This window comes from Rhinoderma darwinii, chromosome 2 (assembly GCF_050947455.1).
Source record: "Rhinoderma darwinii isolate aRhiDar2 chromosome 2, aRhiDar2.hap1, whole genome shotgun sequence".
NCBI lineage: Eukaryota > Metazoa > Chordata > Amphibia > Anura > Rhinodermatidae > Rhinoderma > Rhinoderma darwinii.
In genome coordinates, this window is record NC_134688.1 from 360270929 (window position 1) to 360294171 (window position 23243).

At 46.0% G+C, this 23243-nt stretch overlaps 1 protein-coding gene across 2 annotated transcripts in view; it reads left to right on the plus strand.

The window, feature by feature from the left end:
* Positions 1-23243, plus strand: part of PHTF1 (putative homeodomain transcription factor 1) — a 163026-nt gene that overhangs the window by 37469 nt on the left and 102314 nt on the right. The window lies entirely within an intron of this gene.

Here is a 23243-nt window from a genome sequence, read left to right on the forward strand (position 1 = left end):
TAAGTGATTTCAAACAAATTTTTAATTTAATTAAATTGAATATAATTTTTTTTGCTCTTTCAATAACAGCTTCTATGTATCCTGTATACATAGAAGCTCAATCGTTCTGTCAAAGACAATTCCGTCAGGTCAGCTGAAATGATCGCTTGGTTGAAAGCTGGTCCTTCATGTCTCTGACACGCAGGATACAGCTATTAACTATGAACTTTGAACTTAGATGTGATCGTTATTAGCTGAATCCTGCGTGTCCGAAAAACGCAGGACCAGCTCTCAGCCGAGCCATCAGCACCATAAATGATATGTATGCAGTAATTGTGTCTATGGGGCTCTATAAGCCGGACTAAGTACCTTCTTCTTGAAGGATGGAATAGGGTAGTAGACTACTCTTTTCCCTCCTGCTGGATCCCGCAAATTTTTTTTTTATAACATGGGGGCCTTTGGGTGACATGCCACTGTATGGATAAGGGATTGTAATGATGAAACGCAATGTCAGTTCTGTGGGATCCACACAGACAACCCCACACCTGCGGTCTCACATACACCCACCGGAATGGCGGCACTATCCCCGCAACCGCAAGACCTTTAACCCCTTCCCGACATTTGTCATCTGGATGCGTCATGGAAAGACAGTGCTTCTCGCAGAATCCAGTATCCATATGACAAATGGATGGGGAACGAGCTCAGATGCAGAGTCCGTGCCATCATCCCCGGGTGTCAGCTGTATGTTACTGCTGACACCCTGCTGTGATGGCGGGGACCGTAGTTAGCTTCGGTCCTCGCCATTACACCATAAATGCCGTGGTCAAAAATTAACGCTGCATTTAAGATGTTTGTAGCCAATCGGCACCCCAGCGACGAGATCGCCATGGTGCGGATGGCTGCAATTGTAATCGGAGGCCTAACGCTTGCCTCCCGGTCTGCCTAGTAGCCTGGGGGCGGGCCCTAAATGGCTTCTGGTACCGACGGGAAGATGGCGCGGGTTCAGAAAATAAGCCTGTCTCATCAGCGGTGGGTGTCAGCTGTATGTTTCAGCTAACACCCTGCTGTAATGTCAGGGACTGGAGTTAGCTCCAAACCTTGCCATTAACCCCTTAGATGCAGCAATCATTTAGTGGTTTGTAGCCAGAATTGCTGTTTTTTGGTCACCTTCCTTCCAAAAATTGGAATAAAAAGTGATCAAAAAGTCGCATGTAACCAAAAATAGTACCTATAAAAATGATAGCTCGTCTCGCAAAAAACAAGCCCTCATATAGCTCCGTCGACGAAAAAATGTAAATGTTATGGTTCTCATAACATGGCAATGGAAAAAAATACATTATTTTTACCAAAGTAATTTGATTGTGTAAAAAGCTGTAAAACATAATGTGCTATACATTTGGTATCGCCGGAATCATAACTGACCCGCAGAATAAAGTTAACATGTAATTTATAACGCATGGTAAACACTGTATAATAAAAACCAAAAAAACAATGCCAGGATTGCTATTATTTGGTCAACTTGCCTCCCAAAAAATAAGATAAAAAGTTACATGTACCCCAAAATGATACCAATAAAAACTACAGCCTGTCCTGCAAATGAACAGCTCATACCACTATGTCTAGGAAAAAATAAAATAAGTTAAGGCTCCCATAAGTTAGAAAATAAAAAATATTCAGATGTGTAGGCCCGAGGGGAACATTTCTTCGGTTCCAAGAGGCGATTTATCAAGGCCGTAAAATTAGGGAACCAGGAAGGGGAGGGCCCAAACACATCTACTGGAAGCAGGGGAGTACGACCTGTGCGAATGCCCCCTTCCAGCATGTGGGGGGTGCCACTGGGCTCCGCCTCTGCTCTTAGCTGCACACACAGAGAAAACAAGAGCGGAGAAGAGGAGGAAGCTCCGCCCTCAGCCCACCCTGCAAGAAACCTGTGAGCCTGTCAACATGGAGAGATGGTGAGTGCCTATGTGTGTATATCTATAGACAAGGAGAGAAAAATAAAAAACACCCGGCACACATCGTGCATCATCTCTTGTTTAAAGTGACAAAGGGGGTAAGCGGTTGTGCTTACCTTGTGGTGATGTGCTAGGAGCACAACACCCAGAAGTGCCTGTATGGTCTCAAAGGACTGCAGCTGGTAAATCAGTGCAGGGGCTGTCAGGGCTCATTCAGTAGATCGAGATAAATGGAGAAAAAAAGGAGGAAAAAATTCTCGAGCGCTGTCCAAATGTTGTGGAATTGAAGGATTCAATGCAAGACAAGAAGTTTAAATGAGATATATGTTTAATGGATAACAATGCTTGTATGTACATGTATGTTTCTTTGCCTGATGAAGAGATCGGTCCGATCTCGTAACGCGTAGCATTCTTATCCATTAAACATATATTTCATTTAAACTTCTTGCCTTGGATTGAATCCTTTAATTCCACAACATTTGGACAGTGCTGGAGAATTTTATCCTCCTTTTTTTCTCCATTTATGTGTGTATATGTCTCTCTGTGTATATATGCCTGTGTTTTCTATGTGTATATGTTCCAGTGTATGTGGGACTGTGTGTCTATAGATGAATCTGCATGTGTATATATGTTTCTGTGTGTGTCGACAGCTGTGGCCGGGGATTTTGCTTCATGAAATGGAACATGCCCTTTTTGCTCTGTTTTTTTTTTTCCGTTTTTCGTCTGTTCCATTTCCGTTCCGGGCTGTGTTTCCGTTTTTAACGGGCAATTGTTTTGCATCAGTTTTTTTCCAATTTTTTAAATTTTTTGCCACATACTTCTCTCTGTAGATAATGCCACCCAGCCCCCTGTAGATACTGCCACAGCCCCCCTGTAGATAATGCCACACACTGCCCCCTATAGATAATGCCACACAGCCCCCTGTAGATAATGCCACAGCCCCCCCTGTAGATAAGGCGCCACAGGCCCCTGTAGATAATGCCACACAGCCCCCCTGTAGGTAGTGCCACACAGCCCCCTTGTACATAACACCCCTGTAGTTGGCACCCCCCTTCCTGTAGATAGTGCCACTGTATGGGACCACTTCAGGAGAAGTTTCTGACTTCGCTATCTATATATGGAATGCCCATATATGGACAGGGAAGTCAGGGACACTGTCCATATATGGACAGGGAAGTCAGCGACTTCTCCTGGAGCGGGATTAGGGATTCTGCTCCTTCAGGGAGCAAAAAGATCTCCTCCTCCTCACATGCACTTTGCACTGTGAGGAGGAGAAGAGAGCGAGCGAGCGGCAGAAAGCACAGCCGCCAGTCGGATCACATCCAAGTGGCAGCCGTGCTTTTCACGGCCCCATAAACTTCTCTGGGAGCCGTGCGGCTGGGAGAACGGCCCAACATAGGGCATGTTCCAGTTTTTGACTGCCCGGCTTATCGGGCTGTCAAAAAATCGGCCGTGTAAATAACCTTGTTCCTACTGCGGCTGTGTAACGGCTGTTCAAAAAACGTCTGAGAATGCCTTACAGTTACGTTGCAAAAGCTTGTTTCCGGCAGCAAGCCCCTTAGTTTATATTTTTTTTTTTACTGTTTGGCACGGCCCCTGCCACAGTTTCCAGCTGTACTGCCCTAATGGCTGCTCTGGTCAGGTGTAACAGTGCCTTCTGTTGTAATGGGCTGTACATTTGTTGGACATGACCAATGAGGTAAACAACCACTGTGTAAAGGATCTGCCAGGCACAACTTCTGTGTATACGCCCATAGGTAATCAGTCTGCACCTGAGTCTATGCCTCTGAGACTGACTCCATCTTCCACCACTCAGGATGGCAGGCTTAGGAGTGGGAGAACCTATCGCAGCCTGGCCAGACGGAGCTAGCTCCCGCCCTCTGTCTATTTATACCTGCCTTTCCTGTTCCTCCTTTGCTTGTGATTCTTCTCGTGTGGTTTCCTGGCCCAGCTACAGCTTCTGATTATTTGATCCTGCTCCATACTGACCCTGGCTTACTGACTACTCTCCTGCTCTGCGTTTGGTACCTCGTTCACTCCTGGTTTGACTCGGCTCGTTCACCACTCTTGTTGCTCACGGTGTTGCCGTGGGCAACTGCCCCATTTCCCTTAGCTTTGTGTACCCTTGTCTGTTTGTCTCGTGCACTTACTGAGCGTAGGGACCGCCACCCAGTTGTACCCCGTCGCATAGGGCGGGTCGTTGCAAGTAGGCAGGGACAAAGTGGCGGGTAGATTAGCGCTCACTTGTCCGTTTCCCTACCCCCGTCCATTACACACTGGACATAAAAAATAAAAAGTCAGCATGCAATGAGATCTTAAAAATTGTGATGAATTAAGACACAATTTTATATATATATATATATATATATATATATATATATATATATATATATATACATACACAGTGGATGTAAGAAGTCTACACACCCCTGTTAAAATGCCAGGTTTTTGTCATGTTACAAAATCAGTCCAAGATTAATTTCAGAACTTTTTCCACCTTTTAATGTCACATATAATCTGTACAATTGTCTTGAAAAACAAACTGAAATCTTTTAGGGTGGAAAAATAAAGAACAAATATAATGTGGTTGCAATAATATACACACCCTTAACCCCTTAAAGACACAGCCTGTTTTCGCCTTATGGACCAGCCCATTTTTTTCAAAACTGACGTGTCAGTTTATGTGGTAATAACTATTGGAATACTTTCACCTATCCAAGCGATTCTGAGATTGTTTTCTTGTTACACATTGGACTTTAAGTTAGTGGTAAAATTCGGTCGATACATTCAGTGTTTATTTGTAAAAAAAACACCCAAAATGTAGTGAAAATTTGTAATAATTAGCATTTTTTGAAATTTTAATGTATCTGCTTGTAAGACAGATAGTAATACCACACAAAATAGTTACTAGTTCACATACCCCATATGTCTACTTTATGTTGGCATTGTTTTTTGAACATTCTTTTATTTTTCTTGTACTTTACAAGGCTTAGCACTTTAGCAGCAATTTCTCACATTTTCAAGAATAGGAAAAGGCTATTTTTTTTTAGGGACCTGTTCAGTTGTGAAGTGATTTTGAGGGCACTATATATTAGAAACTCCCCATAAATAACCCCATTTTAAAAACTCCACCCCTCAAAGTATTAAAAACAGCTTTTAGAAAGTTTATTAACCCTTTAGGTGCTTAAACAGAAATTACAGCAATGTGGAGGTGAAATTTAAAATTTCCGTTTTTTTTGTTGCAGAAAATAAGTTTTAATCCATTTTTTTCTGTAACACAGAAGGTTTTACCAGAGAAACGCTACTCAATATTTATTGCCCAGGTTCTGCAGTTTTTAGAAAATCTCATGTGTGGCCCTAGAGTGGTAATGGACTGAAACACAGGCCTCAGAAGCAAAGGAGCACTTAGTAGATTTTGGGGCCTTTTTATTAGAATATATTTTAGGCCCCATGTCAGGTTAAGAGGTCTTGGGGTGGCAAAACAGTGGAAACCCCACGAAAGTGACCCCATTTTGGAATCTACACCCTTAGGGAATTTATCTAGGGGTATAGTGAGCATTTTGACCCCACAGGATTTTTTCAGAAATTATTGAAAGTAGGACGTGAAAATGAAATCTAAATTTTTTTCAATCAAATTTAGCTAAACCTACATTTTTTTTTATTTCCACAAGCACTAAAGGCGAAAAGGCACCCCAAAATTTATAAAGAAAATTCTCCTGAGTACAGCAATACCCCATATGTGGTTATAAACTGCTATTTGGACACACGGCAGGGCTTAGAAGTGAAGGAGTGCTATTTGGCATTCAGATTTTGCTGGATTGGTTTGCGGCACCATGTCACATTTTCAAAGCCCCTGAGGGACAAAAACAGTTGAAACACCCCAAAAGTGATCCCATTTAGAAAACTACACCCTTAAAGGAACTTCTCTAACGGTATAATTAGCATTTTGACCCAACTGGCATTTCAATTTATAATGTGGGGGCATGTGTAAGTTGTGAAAAGCAAATCAGAGTATAATAAAAGGGTACATAAATAATAAAATTAATAATTCATAGATGTTTGGTAAGCCTTGAAGCTTTCCTTTATGCACAGGCCAGGTTTTTTTGGGCAGGTGTCGCACTGATAAGTGGTGTCCCTTCTTATGCCCGTTTGCTACACACTCTGCACCTTTTTTGGGATCTTGCCTTCTTTTGCAGTTTTGCGGAACGATGCCGGCAAAGTGTTGTCCTGGTACAATACGGGCGCCCTCGCTTTAAGCAGATGTGCTTGGGCCCTCCTCTGCCTGGTTTTCAAACACAAGCACCTTGATAATTTCCTCTTGAAAATTAAGGAATGACCCTGTCCGGCCTGCACATTTGGAAGCGTTATACAATGCCGTCTGCACCATGTGCACGGCCACCTTTTTGTACCACATCCTTATTTTTCTCATGGCACTATAGGGCTTCAGCACTTGATCTGAGAGTTCAACCCCTGCCATGTACTTGTTATAGTCCACAATGCAATCTGGCTTGTGGGTAACTGTGGTGGTACCTCATACAGAGACAGGGGTGCTGTCGTTCCCATGTATTGTGGTCAAGAGGAAGACATCTCTCTTGTCATTATACTTGACGAACAACACGTTCCCGCTGCATATTGCCCTGCTCTCACCCCTTCTGACACGTTGGCCAAGCAGTGTTTTAGGGAGGCCTGCCTGGTTGTAATGGGGGTACCAGCCTCCTGCACCCTCATGACATGATAGGGGTCGCAGCCCCCTCGCCTCCCACCATCTCCACGAGCCTTAGGTGTCCATTTGTGCTCTCAGCCCCTTCTGGGCCTCGTGTTTTCCCCCGTTTGTGTGACGTCAGGCCGCTTGCAGCAAAGGTTAGACATATGTCTTAGAAACAATGTGTAGAAACCGTAAAGTTAACAATGACCACTGGGGGGCAGTGGAACACAGCAGGAGTGAGAAAACAGACAGGCCATTAGGACAGAAAAAGGGAGGAACAAAAGCACAGATGAAGAGAGAGGGAAGGGGAAATTGGCAGGACCCCAGGAAGAGGAAGGAGGAGGAAAAAAGGGAGGAGACTTGGGGAGGAGAGAGGATGCAGAGCGGGGTGGGGACAAGAAAAGAGGACTTGCAGTGTGACAGAGAGAGAGCACAGTGACCAGGCTGCCGCCATTTGTAGGAGAAGTATCCTTGGCTCAACGTTCCTAAAAGAGGACTAGCTGGACATTCACTACAGCTCAGCGGTGTCAGGAGACACAAGGGAAAAGACGTCATCTTCATCAACAGAGGAGCAGAAATCGGAGGTAAGGGTGGTATGCCGCGTGGTAGTGAGTAGCTCTCACTCTGACCCGCGGAGGCGCACGCGGTAATATATCCGCCGGACTCACGCCGTAGCCAAAGGGCGAGGGGCATAGCTTCCACCTTTGGGGATTCCGCAGTGTGAGTGGTAGCACCACAGTGATCCGCGGAGACGGCCCATTCCTTCTTGAGACCCGCCGGGCCGGGTCAGTGAGCGCCAGGCGCAGCCACCCAAGGGCGAGTGGGACTCCCACGAGGGCGAGGGCCCCAGCTACTGAGAGACTTGATTTGAATACTGCATTGTTTCTATTTGGCCTGTTTGAAATTGTGATTTTTGAGTAAACCGTTGATTAGAAAAGAACTGAGTAGTGTTGTGGTGTCCACGTTTAGTCTTACCTAACACGTGGCGTCACGAACAGGATGAGCCAACCAGGAACTTCAGCGGAGCCTGCCATCAGTGCCCCAGCCCCACCCCCAATTCTGTTCCCTATGGGGGCAGCCATGTTAAATGTGCCCAAATATGACGGAAAGAGCGTGACGCTTATGGGTTGGGCTGAGAGGCTAAGAGCAGCGGCCCGACTCTACCAAGTACCTCCCCCACACCAAGCGGATCTCGCATTGAGCCTGCTAGAAGGAGATGCTCGGGCAGCAGTAGTAGTCCTCCCAGTCAGTCAAAGAGCGACCCTGGAAGACATCATCGCCAGGCTCGAAACCCTATACGGAGACACTACCTCAGTTACCGATTTACGAAAAAAATTCTATACCCGTAGTCAGCGGGAAGATGAATCTGTCCAACAGTACTCGGTCGCACTCCAACGATTGTGGAACCGACTTAGCAAGAAAGATCAAGAGGGGTGTGCGGCTGTTCCTGACCCGGACAGGGTGCTGCGGGACCAATACGTGTCTGGGTTGAAGAATAGAGCGCTAAGAAGGAGCCTCAGAGACTATATACGGACGGAGCCGCATACCGCCTTAGTGGACGTAGTTCGAGAGGCCATAGAGTGGCAGCGCGAGGGAGAGGATGGTGCTCACGTTAGTGTACACAACTCTACCAAAAGCGGACCACCTCCGAAAATGGACCCCACACCAGAGAGTGCTTTCCTCCGAGACTTTGCCAGAGATGTGAGGGAGTCCATGAGGGAGATGAGAGAAGAGATCAACCAGCTGAAGGCGGCAAGTTCTACCCGGGAGGACCGTCCTCAGCAGAGAAGATTTGATCCGGCCGAAATTCGCCGGTGTTGGGAATGTGGCCGACCAGGACACCTGGCAAGAGACTGTCAGGCCCCTAGGATGGAACGGCCACCTTTAAACTAGAATCACCCGCGGCTGAGGGCCAAGCGGCGGGGACCTCCAATTCCATCGGCCCGAATGATCAATATCACCGTATCGCAGGCAGATCGCCCATCTTACAGGCCCGGATAAAGGGGATAGACGTGAGTTGCTTGTTAGACACGGGCTCTGAAGTTACGACGATGGCAAAGGAAGTGTATGAGAGACACTTTGCGGGGTCTGATGAGTTGGAGAACCCTTGGCTCACCTTGACAGCTGCCAACAACCTCCCCATCCCAGTGGTTGGAATGACCTGGTTAGATATGGAGCTGTTCGGAAAATCAATCCCTAGACAGGCCGTGTTGGTCGTGCCTAACTATGCCCGGCCGGGTGTTCCCGTAATCATCGGCATGAACATACTACGAGAGTTAGACGGACTCCTGTTGCGGGAGATGGGAACCGTCTACTGGGAAAGAGTCGGCGGGAACACCCGAGTGCAACAGTCTCTTCAACAGTTACAGAGAATCTGCCGACAAAAAGAAAGAGTAGCCCAAGAGGAAGGACAAGTGGGTACTATTAGGTCACCCCGAGGAAAACCCCTTCAACTGCCCCCTAGACAAGAGTTAACGCTACCATTGGAGGTGAAGACACATCTACGGTTGAGGAATGCTACTGTGATAGTAGAACCACTTAGCGACGCCTCTCCAGCCTCCAACTGGATGGTGGGAAGGACCGTGTGCCGAATAGCGCGGGGCTGCGCCACCGTTCGGCTGATGAATCTGGATGATGTGGTGACTGTCATCCCTCCCGCCACAGCTCTAGCGGCAGTACATGTTATACGACCTCAAGATGTAACTGAGTCGGAACCCCACGGGCAGTCCAACGAGCCAGAGCCCGAGGAGACAGAGGAGGCTGGAGGGACACTGACCTGGCTGTGGCAACAACTAAAATTGCAGGGGGTGGCCCCCGACCCGGAGTCTGAACAAGCACTACGGGCGCTCCTACAACGCTACTTGACTGCTTTTGCTTCTCACGAGGAAGACTATGGCTGTACCGACGCTATAGAACACGCCATTCACACTAGGGGTGCAGTCCCAGTGCGGGAAAGATACAGAAGCATACCACCTGCATTGTACCAGGAGGTCAAAGACCTAATCCAGAAGATGTTGGAGGGCCAAGTGATCCGGGAAAGTACAAGCCCGTGGGCTGCGCCAATTGTGCTAGTGCGGAAGAAGGATGGCACCCTACGATTCTGTATCGATTATCGCCGACTGAACGCATGCACACATAGGGACGCTTATCCCCTCCCGAGAGTGGAAGAGTCACTCACAGCACTCCGTCAGGCTCAGTATTTCACTACCCTCGATCTAGCCAGTGGGTACTGGCAAGTTCCCGTTCGAGAGGAAGACAAAGAGAAGACGGCATTCATCACACCAATGGGGCTATTTGAGTGTAACCGGATGCCATTCGGGTTGAATAACGCCCCAAGTACATTTCAACGGTTGATGGAACACTGCCTAGGAGACATGAACTTCGAGTCCATCATGATTTACCTAGATGACATCGTAGTGTACTCCAGCACCTTTCCAGAGCACCTGGGTCACCTGGAGGCCGTACTGAGCCGTTTGACGAGGTTCGGGCTGAAACTAAAACCGACTAAATGTCGGATTGCGAGACAGAAGATCAACTACTTGGGACATGTAGTCAGCCCAGAGGGAGTGGCACCTGATCCTAGCAAGATTCAAGCCGTCATGGACTGGCCACCACCCAGCACATCTACCGAAGTGAGAGCCTTCCTGGGGCTGGTAGGATACTACCGGCGATACATCCAAGATTTTGCCAAGATTGCCGGTCCACTCCACGAACTGTTACGGGGGCAGCCGGCAGAACGGCGGGGGAAACAGAGTACATCGGTGGCCAACCGATGGAAGGCCTGTTCCTGAGTCGGGCCCCAACAGTTAAAGGAGCGATTAACGACTGCGCCCATCTTGGCATTCGCGGACTATTCACAGCCGTTCCAACTCTATACTGATGCTAGCCTGCACGGTTTGGGAGCGGTGCTGTCACAGAAGAGAGATGGAGTGGAAAGGGTGATTGCGTACGGTAGCCGGAGTCTGAGGCCCGCCGAGCGGAACCCCCTGAATTACAGTTCCTTTCGCCTTGAACTCCTAGCTGTAGTCTGGGCCGTTACGGAAAGATTTGCAGAGTACTTGACGGGAAGCCGGATAGAGATCTATACTGACAATAACCCGCTTGCTTATCTACACACCGCCATACTGGGTGCACTAGAGCAGCGCTGGGTGGCACGCCTCGCCCGGTTTGATTATATAATTCGCTATAAGCCTGGGCGCAACAACGGCAATGCGGATGCCTTGTCCCGGAACCCGACAACGAACCCTGTCGGGGATCAGGATGAAGAAGTGGAAGAGGTGGAGATCCCGCCACTGCGGGTGGCAAGCAGGGTGACGCAACTGGAGGTCAGGAATGGAGGGCCCGTAGTGGGTGAACTGTACAGTCGTCTAGAGTGGCAGGAGAAACAGAGGTCTGATAAGGACCTAAAACATTTACATGGGTGGCTTCTGGCCAGACGGCGGCTGACAGGGTCCGAACGTGCTCAGCTGACACGAAGGGGATGCCAAATTGCAAGACAACAGGAGCGGCTGCTCCTTCGAGGTGGAGTCATTTACCGCCGGCTCTGGATGGCGAAAGAGCAACGAGTCGTGTGGCAATTGGTGTTGCCGATCAAAGAAGTAGAGTCAGTCTGCCGGACCCTACATGAGGTCGGAGGACACTTCTGCGCTGTGAAAACGGAGGCCCTGGTCCGAGGTTATTTCTACAGCCCACAACTGAGTGAGACGGTGGAGCGGATATGCAGGACATGCGCCAACTGTGCTATCCACAAAGGACCAGTGCAGACTACCGTGCCGCAGGCCATACACACGGGGGAACCCTTTGAACTGTTAACAATGGATTTCCTTACCGTCCATGAAGTGACCTCCGGACACAAATACGCATTGGTGTGTGTAGATCATTTCTCCAAATATGCGATCGTCATCCCCACCAGGGACCAGACAGCACCCACCACAGCCAAACTAATATGGACTCACGTTATACGGCCCTATGGGTGTCCACAGAGACTGTTAACTGACCAGGGTCCAAACTTCGAATCACAGCTGATTCAAGAGCTGTGTGTGCTACACGGCATACGGAAGTCGCGAACGACACCCTATCACCCTCAGGGCAACGGGGCGTGTGAACGCTTTAACCGGACTCTGTTGGGGATGCTGAGAACTTTGGGCGACGATCACCAAGAGCGGTGGCCTAATTATGTGGAAGACGTAGTATGGGCATATAATAATACCATACACAGTACTACTGGATACACTCCTTATCAGCTCATGTTTGGCCGAATGGGACGCCTACCAATAGCCTTACTCATGGAGCAACCTGAAGAAAATAGTGGGCGAACCCCGTCTCAGTGGATAGTGGAGCACCAGCGCAGGATTCAGCGAGCTCGAGATCGAGTACAAGCAGCAAGGAGACATGAACAACCCTCGATAACGGCCGGACCCAGCCAGGCCATAGAACCATTCCACCCTGGGGACAGGGTATTGGTCCGCAACAAACAAGCACAACGAGCCAGTAAGTTGGCACCACGTTGGGAGCGAGTGCCCTATGTCGTTATCCGAAGAGCGAGTCCACAACTCTCAGTGTACGAAGTACAGCGAGAAGACGGAAACGGCAGGGTACGGAAACTACACCGAAACTTGCTGAGACCCTGTTCGTTTCCAGCTGAGCAGATGAGGGAGCTGACACCGGCTACGGCACCTGACACTACCCCCGCTGAACCTAGTGGCGAATGGTGGGTAGTGGTCCCGGTCGCAGATGTCCCCTCCTCAACAACAGGTGAAAGGGACCAAGAAGAAGGGACGGTACGTTACCCCCGTCGGGAGAACAGAGGGACCTTACCGTCCCGTTACAGGGATTTTGACTGTAGTGCCGGGGACTGCACTATTTCCTCAAGGGAGATGTGTAATGGGGGTACCAGCCTCCTGCACCCTCATGACATGATAGGGGTCGCAGCCCCCTCGCCTCCCACCATCTCCACGAGCCTTAGGTGTCCATTTGTGCTCTCAGCCCCTTCTGGGCCTCGTGTTTTCCCCCGTTTGTGTGACGTCAGGCCGCTTGCAGCAAAGGTTAGACATATGTCTTAGAAACAATGTGTAGAAACCGTAAAGTTAACAATGACCACTGGGGGGCAGTGGAACACAGCAGGAGTGAGAAAACAGACAGGCCATTAGGACAGAAAAAGGGAGGAACAAAAGCACAGATGAAGAGAGAGGGAAGGGGAAATTGGCAGGACCCCAGGAAGAGGAAGGAGGAGGAAAAAAGGGAGGAGACTTGGGGAGGAGAGAGGATGCAGAGCGGGGTGGGGACAAGAAAAGAGGACTTGCAGTGTGACAGAGAGAGAGCACAGTGACCAGGCTGCCGCCATTTGTAGGAGAAGTATCCTTGGCTCAACGTTCCTAAAAGAGGACTAGCTGGACATTCACTACAGCTCAGCGGTGTCAGGAGACACAAGGGAAAAGACGTCATCTTCATCAACAGAGGAGCAGAAATCGGAGGTAAGGGTGGTATGCCGCGTGGTAGTGAGTAGCTCTCACTCTGACCCGCGGAGGCGCACGCGGTAATATATCCGCCGGACTCACGCCGTAGCCAAAGGGCGAGGGGCATAGCTTCCACCTTTGGGGATTCCGCAGTGTGAGTGGTAGCACCACAGTGATCCGCGGAGACGGCCCATTCCTTCTTGAGACCCGCCGGGCCGGGTCAGTGAGCGCCAGGCGCAGCCACCCAAGGGCGAGTGGGACTCCCACGAGGGCGAGGGCCCCAGCTACTGAGAGACTTGATTTGAATACTGCATTGTTTCTATTTGGCCTGTTTGAAATTGTGATTTTTCAGTAAACCGTTGATTAGAAAAGAACTGAGTAGTGTTGTGGTGTCCACGTTTAGTCTTACCTAACATGGTTTTTGCACACCTTGCCGAATGCTGAAGTATTTCTGGGGGAGAGGCATTTAAATAGTGGGATGCTGGTGTAGAAGTTATCCACATAAAGTTGATAACCCTGGTCCAGCATTGGTTGCTTCAAATCCCACACTATTTTCTCACTAACTCCCAGTACGGGGGGCGGGGGCATTCTGGGTGTTCAATCCTGGAGTTCTTCCCTTTATAAACCCAAAACCTGTAGGTGTACCCTGAGCTACTCTCGCACAGTTTGTACATTTTTATCCCATACCTTGCCCTCTTACTCTGCAGGTATTGGCGGAATTATAGCCTATGCTTATAATGTACAAGGGACTCGTCTATTACAATGTTCTTTTGGGGGTGTACGCTTCTTGAAATTTGGTGCAGAAATGATTGACTGGCCTGATTTTGAATAAGCGGTCATATGTGGGGTCATCACGGGGTGAGCACTGTGCATTATTATTATAATGCAAAAATTTAAGAATAGCGTCAAAGAGTGTCTGGGGCATTGGGGGTAAATTGGGGTGTTTTAGAAAACATCTGTACTCCAGTACTGCCTGATCTGTGGCTTCTTTACTAACCCCATATGCCGCATAGGCCCCAAATTTGAGCATCTCCGCTTAATCTACAGGGGTAAACTTGAAGGGTCTAGCATATGATGACGTGGGGTTCTGGGCAATAAATTGCTGGGCATATAAATTGGTCTGAGCCACCATTTAATTCACTAAATCTTCACTGAATAAAACCTTGAAATCTATTTCTGTGAGGCCTTCAGTCTCAATCCTGAGCTGCCAATGAATTCAGCAGTAAATTTAGGCTAAAACTATAAAACTACTCTATGTAAAATTTAGTGAAGAACTTCAGTAAAAAAACTGTATGTCCGTCACTAACTGACGCTAAATCTGTAACGCTATATATTAGTGCTAAAAAAAACTGTAGTATAAAAATCATACGCCAGTAAATTTAAACTAAAATTATAAAGCTGCAGTAACCACTAACAATAAATGTAACACTATATATTAGAAAAAAAACTGTAGTATTAGAAATATACTACAGTAAATTGACACTTTAAAAAAATTGTACAGCTAAAACTATCTAAAATGTTATGTCATTTTTTACATTTATAAAACAGATGCTAACCTATACGTCCGCTACCCCTAAGCTACTGCTACCCTAACTTCCTATCTATGCAGGTACTAGCTACACCTAAACTACCGCTACCCTGACGTCCTACCTATGCAGGTACTAGATACATCTAACTATATTTTATTAAACTTTTTTTAAACTTTTTTACAGTTTTATATATAAAAAAGGCCCAAAAAAACCTGCATCAACAAATTACCAATGAGGCTGATTATAGACTCCGCACTCAGTGGCCACAGGGCGCACACAAAAAGATTGTGCAGTAAAAATAAGCCAAAAGATAAACCTGCGCCACAAAATTAGCACAGATGCCGATCAGTGATGGGGGTCACTGATCAGCGCTCAAGGGCTGTAGGGCACACACACGGAGACGGTGTTGACAGAAAAATGGGGGAAAAAAAGGCCAAAAAAAAAACCTGCGTCAGTAAATTACCACTGAGGCTGATTATGGGCTCAGCACTCAGTGGCGCACACAAGAAAATGGTGCGGTAAAAACAGGCCAGAAATAAAAAAACGGTGCCAAACAATGAGCACAAATGCCGATCAGTGATGGCGGTCACTGATCAGCGCTCAGAGGCTGCAAGGCACACGCACGGAGAGGGTGCTGGCAGAAAAAATAAAAAATCAAAACCCACGTCAATAGAAAATTACCACAGATGCTGATCGGTGATGTCGGTCACTGATCAGCACTCCATTGTCGCAGAGCGCACACACGGAGATGGTGCAAATCTGTCCAAAAAGAAAAGTCCTGTGCCAAAAATTGCTGATCAGTGATGGCGGTCACTGATCAGCGGCCACAGGACGTACACGGGGGAGGGGCAGTGGGGGCTGGAACAGGGACTGGGAAAGGGAAATTCAGGAATCACTAGTGCTGCTGCTAAAAAAAACAAAAAACCAGCAACAGTACAGTTGATGATGATCACAGTGAGTGATCACACAGCAAGATGCAGAAGAGGACTTTCGCAGCACAGAAGGCCTCAGCAAGGGTAAGTATTAGGTACACAGACTACCACACCAGCTCTGCTCACCTTTCCTAACTGGAATGAGGTAGGCAGAGCTGCTGCAGGATGTTTGAAACGCCCACCATGGCTATGATTGGTCGGTCTATGAAGATCGACCAATGGTAGCGATGGGGGGGTGTAGTACTATCACTACTGCCTTACAAGTACATGGCAGCGATTGGTGCCGTCTGAGACAGCACCAATCCACACTGTATAGGTTCTAGCCGCAAAAAGCCGCGATTGGCTGGTCTGATCTGACCGACCAATTACAGCGATCGCTGATGCGGGGGGGGGGGGTGCGCCGTCCCCCTCGGCCATGTATAAAGATGGCCTGCTGTCAGGGACAGCAGGCCATCTTTACTCTGTCACCGTGTCTTTAGACACGGTGACCACTTAACGCTCCAACGTACCCATACATTGGATGTCGTTAAAGGGTTAAACTAATACTTTGTTGAATTACCCTTTGACTTTAAGACAGCATTCAGTCTTTTTGGGTAGAAGTCCATCAGTATGGCACATCTTGACTTGGCAGTTGTTGCCCACTCTTCCTTGCAAAATCAGTCCAAATCTGTCAAATTTCGAGGGCATCTCCTGTGTACAACCCTCTTCAGGTCACCCCACAGATTTTCAATGGGATTCAGGTCTGCGGTCCGGCTGAGCCATTCCAAATCTTTTATCTTCTTCCGGTGAAGCCATTCTTTTGTTGATTTGGAGGTATGCTTTTTCATTGTCGTCCTGAAAGGTGAAATTCCTCTTCATCTTCAGCTTTTTAGCAGAGGCCTGCAGGTTTTGTGCCAATATTGACTGATATTTGGAACCGTTCATAATTTTCTCCATTTTAACTAAAGCTCCAGTTTCAGCTGCAGAAAAACAGCCCCAAATCATAATGCTGCCTCCACCATGCTTCACTGTGGGTGTGGTGTTATTTTGGTAATGTGCAGTGTTGGCTTTGCGACAAACATACCTTTTAAAATTATGGCCAAATAGTTCAACCTTGGTCTCATCAGACCATAACACGTTTTCCCACTTGCTTTTGGCAGACTTGATGTAGGTCTTTGCAAAACATAGCCGGGCTTGGATGTTTTTCTTTTAGAGAAGTCTTACGTCTTGCCAACCTACCCCACAGCCCAGACATATGAAGAATGCGGGAGGTTGATGTCACATGCAATACACAATCACTAGCTGCCAGAAAGTCCCGCATCTGCTTTAATGTTGCTGTAGGCCTCTTGGTAGCCTCCTGGACCAATTTTCGTCTTGTCTTTTCATCACGTTTTGAGGAATGTCCAGTTCTTGGTAATGTCACTGTTGTGCCATATGTAATCGTGTTGTAAGCTCTTTACAGACCATGGCTTTTGCTGTCACATGCAACAAAGAAAATGTCAGGAAAATCCTAATCGAACAGCTGAACTTTATATGGGGTTACTCAGAATCACTTTAAATAATGGCAGCTCTGTATTGACTACTATTTAATATGAGTTTAAATGTGATTGGCTAATTCAGAACACAACCACATCCCCAATTATGAGAAGGTGTTCACACTTATGCAACCACATTATTTTAGTATTTTTATTTCCCCCCTCAGTTTGTTTTTCAATAGAATTGTACAGATTATGGGTCACATTAAAGGTGGAAAAAGTTATTGTACTGATTTTTTGACATGACAAAAACCTGTCATTTTAACAGGGGTGTGTAGACTTTTTATATCCATTGTGTATATATAATATATACACACTGACGGTCACCGAGTGCTGTATCCAAGCATATTAATGGAAAGTTGAGAGGATGCAAAAAGTGTGGTAAAAAAAGGTGCACAAGCAACAAGGATAACCGCAGCCTTGAAAGGATTGTCAAGAAAAGGACATTCAAGAATCTGGGGAAGATTCACAAGGATTGGACTTCGGCTGAAACGAGTGCTTCAAGAGCCACCACACACAGACGTATCCAGGACATGGGCTACAACTGTCGCATTCCTTGTGTCAAGCCACTCATGACCCAGAGACAACATCAGAATCGTCCTACCTGGGATAAGGAGAAAAAGGACTGTTGCTCAGTTGTCCAAGCCGTGTTTTCAGAAGAAAGTAAATTTTGCATTTCATTTGAAAATCATGGTCCCGGTCCTCCCGGAGTCTGGAGGAAGTGTGGCGAGGCACACAAATCCAAGTTGGTTGCGGTCCAGTGTGAAGTTTCCACAGTCAGTGATGGTTTGGGGAGCCATGTCATCTGCTGGTGTTGGTCCACTGTGTTATATCAAGTCCAAAGTCGATGCAGCCGTCTACTAGGAAATTCATGCTTCCCTCTGCTGACCAGCTTTATGGAGATGCTGATTTCATTTTCCAGCAGGACTTGGCACCTGCCCACACTGCCAAAATTACCAATACCTGGTTTAATAACCACAGTATCACTGCGCTTGATTGACCAGCAAACTCACCTGACCTAAACCCCATAGAAAATCTATGGGGTATTGTCTAGAGGAATATGGGACACACCAGACCCAACAATGCAGATGAGCGGAAGGCAGCTATCAAAGCAATCTTGGCTTCCATAACACCTAAGCAGTGCCACAGGCTGATCACCTCCATGCCACACCGCATTCATGCAGTAATTCATGCAAAAGGAGCCCTGCATTGAGTATTGAGTGCATATACTGTACATGCTTTTCAGTAGGCCAACATTTCGGTATTAAAAATCATTTTTTAATTTGGATTTATAGAATCTAATTTTGTGAGAGATTACATTTTGGGTTTTCATGAACTGTTAGCCATAATCTTCAACATTAAATGAAAAAAATGCTGGAAATAGATCACACTGTGTGTAATGAATCTATATAATATGAGTTTCACTTTTTGAATTGAACTACAGAAATTAACTTTTTGATGATATTCCAATTCATTGAGAAGGACCTGTATATGCCAGTGTCAGTACCCTGTGTGCGGCGAGACACATAGCTGAGGAGTTGGGAGCGAGGAAAGGTTAGTATATAGAGGAAATTTGTTTAGGTCTGATTATTTAAGGGATCTGAAATTAGTTTCTGGTCTAGGGTATAAAACTTATTTAGAGGTCTAAAGTAATGTAGGGGTCAGGTCTGGGGTCTGGTCTGGGTTCTGAATTAGGAGTCTGACGCAATGTAGGGGTCTGGTCTGGGGTCTAAAGTAACGTAGAGGTCTGGGTCTAACATCAATTTTGGTATCTGGGGTCTAAATTAATTTTGTTACTTGTCTGGGGTCTCAATTTCTTGATGATCTTGGTGTCTGAATTTATTAAGGAGTTTGGTCCGGGGTCTGAACTTGTGTTGCTATAGGGGATGGGAGTGGGTTGTAGAAACGTGTGGCCAAAGATATCTGGGCAGTAAACACTGCATCCTTCAGTTGAAGTTGTCACACCTATTTGGGCCAGATGCAGAAGAAAAGGAAAGTGAATGACTCCAGTCAAATAAGATGTAACCTGTAAGTCACTGGATTTAATACTGTAGTTATGCAATTTTGCCTGTGACTGATCAGTACTCTATTCATTTGTTTAGCCTGCAGTGGGATGATACTCTGCAGGCCGCCTGTGTAAAACTGGTATCTGATCACTATATAGTCACTGTATGGAGATATTATTGTTTTTTTGGGTCTTTGTAAAGTTGTAGTGTACACCTGTCCCTGACTGAAAAAGTGAGCGTGCACCTGTCCATAACTGTGTGATCAGGTGTTTCTTAGTTCCTTAGTTTCCTTCTTGTGTTGACGTTGTTGCTTAGGTATTTGAAGCATACCTTCAATTATACTGACATATAGAAAATCGATTATAGTAAAGGAGTATGCACAATAGTCATTTTTCTAAATAACTTGTATTATCGATTATGCTTCTTACTACAGCACAGACTGTCTACACAGCACCCTTTTACATAGCACCCCCCCAATAGATGGCACCGTTCCAGGAGAAGTCCCTGACTTCAATGTCCATATAGGGAGAGTGAGGTCATGGACTTCTCCTGGATCTGAATCACCAGCCACAGCGCCGGGGACTCAGTTTCAGGAGTAGGGGACCGAGCCAAGGGATGTCACAGTCCATATATAGACAGTTAAGTTAGGGACTTCTGAAGCGGAATCCCTTCGGCAAAGCTGTGGCCGGGGACTGGGGATTCCGCTCCTACAGGGAGCAAAAAAATCTCCTCCTCCTCCTCCTCACATGCACTTCGCATTGTGAGAAGGAGAAGAGAGCAAACTAGCGTCAGAAAGCTCGGCTGTCACTCGGATCACATCCGAGTGACAGCCGTGCTTTAAATGGCCCCATAGACTTCTATGGGAGCCGTTCGGCTGATAGAACGGCCGGAAATGGGGCATGCACCGTTTTTTGACGGCCCGGTTTAGTGGGCCGTCAAAAAATCGGCCGTGTGAATAGCCCCATTTGGGGTCTATTGTTCCTACTGCGGCCGTGTGACAGCCGTTAAAGAAAACGTCCATCACACGGCCGGGAATGCCTGTCGTGTGAATAGGGCCTTTTGATGACACATTCTGTACTGTACAGAATATGTTGACGCTATATTAGTAACAAAAATAAATATTAAAAAGAATATGTTTTTATTTATTTTTTTTCCCTTTGTTTTGTCTTTAGTAAATTAATTCTTGGGTAAATTAATTTATGTTGAATGACCAGCCATTCTAGTTTTTCTTGCTGTAATTATTTATTTGTGAAATAAAGGTTTTTGATGACCTCTGCTGGAAAAATAGAGAAATTCTTAGTTCAGAATTTTAGATGCATTTTACTGAGCATCTTTATTCAACGTCCTATTATATTTCCTTGTGTTATGTTTTTGACTGTATATGAAATGAAAGTGGTTGTTGGATTTAGTCAAGCCTCTTTTTCTATGTACTATTAGGTTATGTTGACCTAAGAGAAGGTGGCCTTGATCTGTTAGAATGAGCTGAGAGCTACATGAAGCACAGCTCTTGTCACTGAAATGTTACCAGCATTCATTGAAAACAATATGCACTCATTGATTTCACTGGAAGTTGTATAATGCTTAATTTTCCCTTAAAAAATTAGCATTTAGTTCCCCTGGCGACACCTGATTGCACGGCTTACCAATAGGACTCCTGAACTGGACAGGTCCCCAAACTTGATAACCCCTATGAACTCTTTCACAAGACTATGTAATAAATTGCTTATTGGCTAATTATTTTTAAGCCCTTAAAGAGACAGACAATTTTTGTTTTTTCATCTTCGCATTTTTCCACATACATAACTGTACGAGAGCTTTTTATAAATAAATAATTTTGTGTTGTGATATTCTGAGATCCATAACTTTTTATTTTTCCTACAATAAGTTTAGGGGTATATACGACTTTTTGATCAGCTTTTGTTGACTTTTTCGCAGAAGCGAAGTGACCAAATAACAGCAATTCTGGCATTATTATAATTTTTTCCTATGGAATTCATCCTGCGGGTTAAATAATCTGATATTGAATAGTTATTTTTTTATTTAACACTTTTTTATTTAGTTTTTTGTCCCCCTAGGGGACTTTACTATGCAATTGCTGGATCGCAACTGTAACTTAGTAGTAGAGTCAGACCTCTTAGAGACGACCATGTTAAAAATTGCAGTAACAAATGGTCTTCTAGCGGGTGGTCCTCTCAAAGAGGTCAGTAAACACAGAAGGTGGAGTAATTGAAAATCCATCACAGAAAAATCTGGTGGTTGTTTGGAGAGGTTTCACTGTACTCCAGAAACATGTATATATCGCTGTTATTTTTCTGAATAAAATTTCAAAAGTAATTGAAGGGGTCTTCCTGGATTTCACATTTATGACCTTCCCTTAAGATAGGTCATCAATGTATGACTGGTGGCGGTCCAACCCCCAGGACCCTAATCAAATTACAGAATAAAGGGACTGCCCACTCACTGTAGTCCCAACACAATAACATCCATATTTGTGTGGCTGTGACTGGTACTGCAGCTCAGCCCTGACACGGTCACATGCGTATGGACATCGCTGTGTTGGGTACTGAAGGGAAGGGGCTGTGCTTATCTAGTGAGCAGTGCTGCTGATGGGTGCTTGACCAAGTGTGGGGACCCCACCGATCATAGATTGATGTCCCATCCCACGGATAGCAATCTATGTAAAATACGGAATATTTTTTTCCCGTTAAGTTCCCTTCTTTTGAAAATGGAAGCCATAATGCCAGTGTGAAAGAGCCTTCGTATATATTTATATTAGTACATCTATTATAGATGAGGAAAAATTGTTCTTGTGTGTGCCTGAATGTAGAGATGGCAGCCTGTATGAAAACAACATCTATTGTTTACTTTGATGGCTGCACTCAGAGCTAGAAAATGATGCTCTGTACTAGTTTAGAGTTACTGGTATCTCCTACTATGTGCTGATGACATCGTAATGAGACCACAGAGAAGAGAGGACATGCTGGGTAGTGACTACCATAGAGCTAAGGACATCGTAACACACAGGCACATATTACGTATATAATAAGCAATGTAAATGCCTCGACTGACCGCTTAAAGGGGTTATCCGGGAAGTGAAAATGTTTTTCTTAGGGGCTGCAAATGAAATAAATAAAACAAAAAAGCAGTACTTTCCTATTCTTGCCCCCAACGATCCAGCTCTGTTGCTCCAGCGGCAGCCCCAGTGCTTGTTTACATGCACGTAGCATGTAACCGCTGCAGTCAATCAGAGGTCTGAGCGGGGCTCTCTGGTGACGAATTGACCTTCTCGCATATTGCCAGAAATACAACATATGGCCGCTGAACTCTCTGGCTGCAGCGGTCACATGCTATGTGCATGTAAACAAGCATCGGGACTGCCGCCAGAGCGACAGTGCTGGATCGCAGTGTGAGAGCTGTGGAAGACGACGTTGCAGAATGTTTGGCCTGTGGAGGCCTGGATTTAGATAAAGTGTGGCCTTGGGCAAAGTTAAATGTGGGGCCCCAAATGCTGAATTATTGTATCAATAATGCAGTCAATTCAGAAGGCGGTGTGCAGAGAACTGCATCGCTGATTTCTAGAACGTCCAGGATTGTTTAGAGCCCCAAAGCATATGTCCCCCCTCTCACACAAAAATTATCTATATACATATAGTTATTAAATCATACCACTATACCAGATTAAATATTACCTGCATACTGTTACTGAACACAACTCACTATTATAAGACTAATAATAACACAATATAAGGTATATAATACAGCCGCAACATAACCACATAGTGACTGAATATTACCCCCGTACTGTTACTGAATAAAAACAACTGTACAATATTACCACCATATAGTGGTAGATGCCAGTTATAAACAAGAGCTCTGCAGACGATATAAGTGATTACAGCACATTCATATCCAGTGACTCACAGGTGATGTTTTCCCGGATTAGAGTCATTCACTTTCCTTTTTTTTTTCTCCATCCGTTCCAGGCCACGGAAACGACTTATTCCAGTCATAACTAGTCTCTGCAGAATTTGACACACACACATGTTGCATTCTCGCTTTTCCAACACCCTCCTCACCTAATCCCTATCCTCTAAGCAAACTTGTTGGCACTGCGTAGATAGTGCCCCACAAAGCCCTCCTTGTAGATTGTGCCACACACAGCCCCCCT